General features: G+C 38.5%; 1 pseudogene; it reads left to right on the top strand.

Moving 5' to 3' along the window:
* Nucleotides 1–7492: 7492 nt before the first annotated feature.
* On the top strand, nt 7493–8260 carry LOC103270944 (annotated as a pseudogene).
* The last annotated feature ends 295 nt before the right edge of the window (nt 8261–8555 follow it).

Here is an 8555-nt window from a genome sequence, read left to right on the forward strand (position 1 = left end):
TGAATCCTGATGTGCTATCTGACATTAACTTGGGGGAAATTCTCAGTTACTGTTTCAAATAGTTTTCCTGTTCTTTTCTCTCTTCCTTCTCCTGGTATTCCCATTTCATGTATGTTACACCTTTTGTAGTTACCCTACAGTCCCTGGATAGTCTTTGCTGTTTTTTCAGTCTGTTGTCTTTGCTTTTCACTTTGGAAAGTTTCTCCTGATATTTCCTCAGGCTCAGAGATTATTTCCTCAGCTATGTCCAGTCTACTTACAAGCCCATCAGAAGAATTCTTCACTTCTGTTACACTTCACTTCTATTTTTGATCTCTAGCGTTTTTTTTCTTAGAATTTTAATCTCTCTCCTTACATTGCTCATATGTTCTTCCATACTGTCTATTTTATCCATTAGAGCATTTAGCATATTAATTATAGTTGTTTTAAATTCCTGGTTTTGGTAATTCTAGCATCTCTACAATGTTCGGTTCCTATGCTTCCTCTGTCTCTTCAAACTGTGTTCTTTGATTTTTAGTTTACCTTTGTAATTTTTTTCTTAAGAGTCAGACATGATGTACTGGGTAAAAGGAACTTCTGCCCATATGCCTTTATAATGTAGTGGTAAGGAGTCGGGGGAGGGAGAGCATCCTGTAGAACTGTGACTAGGTCTCGCTTTTTAAGTGAGCTTATGCCTCCGGACTGTGAAGCTCACAAAATGCTTCTCAGCTTCTTTCTCCTCCCTTAGGTGGGGCAGGATGGCTAGAGGGGGCCAAAACCCTCTCTAGTTCACTGTGAGAACCTGGTCAAGAGCCTGGAGGTAAAACTCATGAAAATGTGAGGGCCTCTCCAAGACCTGCCCCTCACCCCCCGGAATTGTTAACCCTCAGACTTGTCTCTGTCAAGCCTTGAGCAATTTGTTAACTACAGTTCAAGTTTTCCTATCCCATTATTGGTTCCCATGGCAGTTTCTGCATGTGAGTCTTTGCTCCAATGAAGCTATGGCTCTCTGTATTCTCCTGTCTCTCCAGTCTTGGGGACTGCAGTTTCCTCTGCGTCCTCACCTCTCTTCTGGGTCCAAGAAGAGTTGTTGATTTTTTCCCCTCTGTTCAGTCTTTTACTTGTAGTTGGAATGGAAAGGCAACTTCCCAGCTCCTTTCATGTGGAACCAGAAACCAGAAGTCTAAGTATTCACAATTTTAAAATAAATCTTTCTTGCAGCATGTTTGCCTCTTGAGTTATCACTTACTTTCTATTCTTTGTCCACTTTTGGAGAAAGGCATTTGTCTTCACTGCCTCCACTTTTTCATTGCCTTCCCTTCTTGCTAACAAGAGGCCCCTTCTATGATTTCCCAATGATCAAACATAATAGCTCCTATAGTCAATTTAAGGATGACTCTTTTTTTTTTTTTTTGAGTTGGAGTCTCACTCGGTCACTCAGACTGGAGTGCAGTGGCCGCTACTGGCCACTGCAGCCTCGCCTGCTGGGCTCCGGCGATCCTTCCGCCTCAGCCTTCCGAGTAGCTGGAATTACAGGCACGTGCTACCACGCACAGCTCATTTTTGATTTATTGTAGAGATGAGGTCTCCCTACCCAGGCGAGTCTTGAACCCGTGGGCTCAGGCAATCCACTCACCTCAGCCTCCCAAAGGCTCGGGATTACAGGCTGAGCCACAGAGCCCGGCTAAGGATGACTCTTAAATATGACTTGCTACTCTTCTCTTGACAGCTGTGATACTATATTTCCCTCTTATTCACTCATTAACTCATTCATTCACTTTACAAATGCATAGCAATTACCCGAGTTGTGCTAGCCACCATCTTTGGTACCGAAGGTATAAAATGAAGTTTGGACATGCTTTCTCCCCTTTGGAAGTTTGGACCCTGTTGAATCCAGCTGTTCTCTTAGTTCTCTCACTTCTTTTTGTCACTTTCACTGGATCCTCTTTTCCTGTCCACGTGTTTAGTATAGGCATCTCCAGAAGTCCCATCATTTCTCTTTTACCAGTATACATGTGGGCATAAAGCACACACATAAACACACACACATACATGCACACACACACTCAAGATGTTGAAGAGAAGAAATAGGACTTAAAACCTCACGAATGTTTGCTGAACAAATAAATTTAAAATAAATTTATGATTTTCTTAATGCAATATAACTATAGCAATTGTACTACTTATTCAACTGAGGATTGTTCTATAATCCATGAATAGAAGAGAGAAGATTTTGTTTTGTTTCCTGTGAAAAATAGGTGTGTGTTGAGTGAAAGGCAGAAGTGAATTTCAGAGGACTGTATCATTCACATAAAAGGAACTTAAGCAATTAGCAAATAGTTATTGAGAACTCTTCAGTTTCCTGTTAAGAAGTGATTAAGAAGATGACAAATTAAAATCATTTCATAGAATTTCTCTCCCAAAGCATATCACAAAGTAAGCACATATTTTTTTTGTTTTCGTTTAAATCTCATACAACCAAAAGAAGTATTACCTAAGCTTGCAGTCCTCAAGAATTTGAACTACCTCGGGAGTTTTAAGAATAATGTTTGAGATTTTTTTCCCCCCAGTGATTTTGATTTAATTGGTCTGGAGTGCAGTCTGAACTGCAGGCTCTTTAGACACCAGGAGTTTTTAAAGCTCCATAGGTGCAACCAAACTTAAAAACCACTGACCTAAGCAAAAAACTCCATAACTTTGTTACTCAGAGGGGAAAAGATTCTGTAGATTAGTAAAGATGACTAATAGGGCTATGTTCCTAATCACACTCCAAATCCTAGAGGCTGAACTCCTGAATTGACTAAATATGATTTTGCCCAATATTGCTAAAACTAGAAAGAAACAGAATGAGTATGCTTTTCCTCCTTCTGATCAATAATTAGCAGGAAGTGCTGCTGAAGAGAGATAGATGGTGATGAAAAATAAACAATCACGGCCTCTCTCTCTTTTATGGGAAGAAGGACTCTGGAGCTTTACATCAATTCAAGACATAATTCAAAGCTTGAAGGTCTTCCCCCACTGGAATGGTGTGCAATCCTCTACCCAACTAGAAGCAGAGAATTCTAGTATAGAATATCCCATGAAATTTCAGAGGAGATAGAGAATGAGTAAGTTGAAACAAAATGGAATGGAAACTATGCAAAAATACCATAGCACAATAACATCATGCATTGCATACAAAACACAGAGTTCAAACTAAATGCAAATACGACCTAATGGAACAGGAAGAAAATCTTTATAAATGCTGGCTTCTATAAGACAACTTAATGAGAATCAGTATTACATAAGACAAATGCTCAAAGATGAGATGACAGATGAAATGAAAAGAGGTTTCATACCTAAGAAGATAAAATAAGGAGCCAAACTAATCAAGTAAATTAGAAACAAAAAACCTGAAAACGAAAGAAGCATCTTGTGTTCTTAGTTAATTTAATACTTAAGATCAAGCCTTATCTTGATTAAATTATTAAACTTCAAGCTTCCACTATAATGCAAGCTCCATGAAGACAGGGAGTTTTTTTATTTTTGTTGTTGGTTTTATTTTTTTATTTTGCTATATCGACAGTACCTAGAACCATGTCTGCCAAATTGTGGGTGCCTAGTAAATATTTCTTTCCTGAATAAAAGGATGAAGAAAAATTCCTTATTCAGTCATAAAAAACAATTTACCTGCAAGGGGGAAAAGGTGGAGGTTGACTTTAGACTTCTCTATAGCCAGAAGAAAAACCGACTAATAAACACGTTGGGTAAAAGTGACCAGAATTATACCCAGCCAAAATGGCATTCTGAAATAAAGGTAGGAGACATACAATATCAAACATAATACAATTTGGGAAGCACAGCATTATTGAAAAAAATATCTTGACAAATAAATCTAACGAGTTAAGAGTTGAATAAAAAAAATTCATGAATACAGGAAGCATAGCAAAAAGACTTGTGGATAAGCATTGAATTAATTTAAGTATATAACAACACAAAATAATTGAGGCATTGTAGTAACAAGAAAAGACAAATGTGGCTAAATCTTGACAATGTAATACTTTTCCTAATATTGGATACAAATATAGCACTTATACTACTTATTCTTTTTTAAATTGTAAAATAAACTATTGGAAAATACAGTTTATTTAAAAAGTAAGTTAGAGAGAGAGAGAGAGGAGACTCCCCTCCCCAAGGTAGGGAAAGGGGCCAAAACCAGGAAACATGGTAACAGCTATAGCTCAAAGAGCACATGGCCACACCAGAGTCTAGTAAAACAACGGTCTATTCTTAAAACTTATTCTTAAAAAAGAACTAAATAATTTTTGAGAGACTAGAGGAGTAGTGAAGGAAAGAAGACTATTAATTTCTTCTTGAAAGCATAACATCAGTGGATATGGACTAAAATTGATAACTGTAGGGTTTCTAATATGACAGATTTTATTGATATTTTATATTATTTTTGTCTCCCTCAGCCCCTACATAAAACTTAAAAAACTCTTTTAGGAAATAATATTTCTTGTGCAGAAATATATTATTTGAATATGACGAATTCCTCTAATTTACTTGTTTGTTTTCTTTTATAAAATTCAAGGGAAATATAATTTAATTTAAAAAATTTTGCCCATCCATTTATCTATCCATCCATCCATCCATTCATCTGTGGTTATATAAAAAATATCTGGAATTACCTTTTTCTAATAAAAATAATGCAATATCTGGGTAGTAGGACTTAAAAGTAATTTAAAAACTTTTAGTTTTCTGGATTGTTTGATCCTTTATGATTAGTATATGCCATCTTTTCAAAAAGAATAGAGTAGTTTTTTTTAGAATGAAGAAAAAAGAAATAGAAGTTAACCTGCCAGGATGTTGACAACAATTAATTCTGGATATGGAAATCTTTTATATTCCTTTTCTTCTTACACTTAATGTGTTTTTTTGTTTGTTTCTAAAAAAAATGTTGGTAAAAGTTTTATTTTTTTTTTTAAGGAAAATACCTTTACAAACCTGTTTAAACAAAATCATTTTCAAATAGGCACATTACAAAGTTCCATTCTTCTGAATGAAGTTTAAAAAGAATTTTGCCCTAGATTCCTAAATTTTAATAATGGAGAGTTTGATAGTTAAATTGATAGAATGTTCAAGAAGAATTGCAAGATAGTATTTGGAAACCGAAGGGAAAGGTAACAAGACAATGGTCATTTCATGAATGCCCGCTGTGTCTTGGCACTGGACTAAGACCTTTATTCATTATCTCATTTAGTCTTCACAATAAACCTATGAGATGGGCACTATTTTTTCAATTATAATTTAATTTTATTTTATAAAGTTGTGGGACACAAGTTAGGATTGCAGACATAAGTGGTTTAAGTACAGGTGAAGTTTTGGATCTCCCACTGGACCTCACATTGTCTGAATTAGGATCAGGCACCCTTATTGATGTTATGTGCCCCCCATCCTCCCCTGGCAATGTTCTGCTACTGTCAATTCCCCCCCCCTTTTGTAGTATTATGCTAGATGTTCAGGGTCCACTTATGAGTGAGAACATGTGGTACTCTGTTCTTTGTTTCTGTGACAGATCACTGAGTATGATAAACTCTAAATGCATCCAAGTTGCTGTGAAGTCCATAATTTTGTCCTTCTTTATGGCTGTGTAATATTCCGTTCTGCATATGTACCGCATTTTTTGATCTAGTCCACTTTCAATGAGCAGGGTAGTTGGTTCTATGTTTTTGCTATTGTGAATGGTGCTGTAATAAACATGTGTGCAGGTATCTTTTTCTGTAGAATGATTTGAGTTCCTCTGGTTATATTCCCGGAAGGGAGATTGCTGGGACATATAGAAGGTCATCTTTTAGAAATCGACACGCTGTTTTCCATAGAGGTCGAATTAGTTTGCACTCCCACCAACAGTGTAGAAGTGTTCCCTTTTCTCCACATCTTCGCCATCATCTGTTGTTTTTTTGTTTTATTAATGATGACCATTCTTACTGGAGTTAGGTGGTATCTCAATGTGGTTTTGATTTGCATTTCTCTGATGATTAGTGAGGCTGAGCATTTTTTCATGTGTCTGTTGGCTGTTCATATATCTTCTTTTGAGAAATGTCTATTAATGTCTTTTGCCCATTTTTTAATGGGGCTGTTTGTTTTTTTCCTTTTGGTACATTTGAATTGGGCACTATTATTATTTCTGCTTTTAAAAATGAAGAGTCTGAGGTTTTGTGGCTTTTCTTTGTAATCACTTCCTAGGATTGTATAAACCAGAATTCTAACTCAGGTTGTATGACTTCAAAGCCCCTTATATTCATTGTCTCATTTAATCTTTAAAATCTCCGGAGAATTTGTTCCCCATATATCAGAACATTGAAACATTAAAAGGTGAAATAATTTTCCTAAATCTTATGACAAGGCTGGGATTCAATGCGGGCCTATAAGATTCTATCACTCATGAGCTTTTCAGTATGTGCATGCGTGTGTATGTGTGTGTGTGGTGCATAATGTACAATTCCATATATGCTAGTGAAGAAACAGAAATAAATTTTTACAGAGATTTAATGAGGAGTTTGATTTGATTTCTATCTATTCTCCTTCCCTCCTTGCCCTTTCTTGGAAAACATCTGTGCAGAGAAACTTTAATTGTCAAGACTTTCCTTAACAACCCGCTTCTATGACCTGGCAAACATGCCCAAGGCAATTTTCATTTAGAATTGAACTGAACTTTGTGTCTACAGGGCTTTTGGATCTAGATGTTCTCCAGAAACAAAGGAAATTGAAGAATAGCAGAGAGTGTGAGGTTTGCACACTCTAACAAAACACTATTTCTCTACTTAATTCTTCAGACAGAGCAACAATTTCTTCCCGAGGAAAACAAACAAAACAAATTTAATAAACTCTGAGTTTTTGGAAAATCCATTCATGTACTTCTTTACTCTTGTTCTGTTTCTTTATTTCTTTAGGGGTACCCATACACACATACATAATTTCAAGCTTTAGAATGAAAGGTTTCAAGTTCCTGTAAGATGGATGGATCTGGAGATGTTCCACAGTACGATTCTCTGAAGCAATAGCTAAGTGCTGTGTTTGTGGACCAGGAAATAAACAGTAGCCTTGGAGAGGTGATTGCTTTGGGATAGGTTCTGCGAAAATAAAAGTTTTTCATGTGAGTATAAAATCATATACTAGATACAGTCAAACCGCTTCAGCAATGAGCAGGTAAGTGAATATCGGTTTTGTTTTCGTGGTAGACATTATCATATCAGCTAATAATGTATGCTCTGACTTCGTCCTACTGCGTGACACACCCACGTGTTGAACCTATGGGTTCATGGAAAGAAATTCCCACCATTACTCGAATTTGATCTTTAGTTTCTCGGAAGATGAAGAGACCTGGAAAGAAAGTAGATTGGAAAAAATTCAGAGAGGCTTCTCTGAAATTTTAAAGCTATAAGACATTTTGAAAAATCCCTCGAGCGTCTCAGCCTCACCGCTGCCTCCGCCGCCGCCCAGAGACGGCTGAGCCCGGGGCCGTCCGCCACCACCCGCTCCGGACACGGAGCATCAGTCATGGACACGAATGAGCCGGTGCCGAAGGCCAAGCTGGCCCAGCCGGCGGAGCCATAAGGTGACGTGGCAGCCGGCATGAAGTCCGGAACTGAGCAAGGAGCTGAACTGTCCACGGCGGAGAGGAATCTGCTCCCGGTCGCCTATAAAACTGGGCTGGGAGCCCGTCGGTCGTCTGGGAGGGTCGTCTCAAGTATTGAGCAAAAGACGGAAGGGGCTGAGAAAAAAAACCCAGCACGTGGCTCAAGAAGACAGAGCGAAAATCGAGACGCAGCTGAGCGTTATCTGCAAGGTGCTGTCGCATTTGGAAAAGCTCCTGATCCCCAGGGCTTCTCAAGCAGAGAGCCAAGTCTTCTCCTTGAAAATGGAAGGCGACCACTACCGGTACTCAGCCGAGGTTGCTGCTCGTGACGACAAGAAAGGAAGTGTGGGTCAGTCACAACCAGCGCACCGAGAAGCTTTTGGCGTCAGCCAAAGGGAAATGCAACCCACACATCCTATCAGATTGGGTCTGGCCCTTAACTTCCCTGTGTTCTACTACGGGATTCTGAACTCCCCAGAGCAAGCCTGCTCTCTTGCGAAGACAGCTTTCGATGAAGCCATTGCTGGACTTGACACCTGAAGCGAAGAGTCACACAAAGACAGCGCACTAAGCATGCAGTTCCTGAGGGACACCTTGACATTGTGGACATCGGACACCCAAGGAGCTGAAGCTGAAGCGGGAGAAGGCGGAGAGGATTAACCGGCCTTCCAACTGTTGTCTGCCTCGTTCTGAAATTTACACAGATCCTTTGTCATCCGTGCTGTCCCCCCAATAGTTTTTGTTTACGATTTGTGACAGGTTTATGTTACTTCTATCTGAATTTCTATATGTCCCATGTGGCTTTTAATGTTTAATATTCGGGGAGTAGAGCCAGTGAATATTTAGCGAGTTAATATTTAGCGAGTTTTCATCTTGAGGTGGCCGATATGGGGGTGTGGAATTTTTATACAGGTTATAAATGTGTGGCATAGTACTTTTGGTACATTGTGGCTTC

This window comes from Carlito syrichta, unplaced genomic scaffold (genome assembly GCF_000164805.1).
Source record: "Carlito syrichta isolate Samal-C Ts95f unplaced genomic scaffold, Tarsius_syrichta-2.0.1 Scaffold310873, whole genome shotgun sequence".
NCBI lineage: Eukaryota > Metazoa > Chordata > Mammalia > Primates > Tarsiidae > Carlito > Carlito syrichta.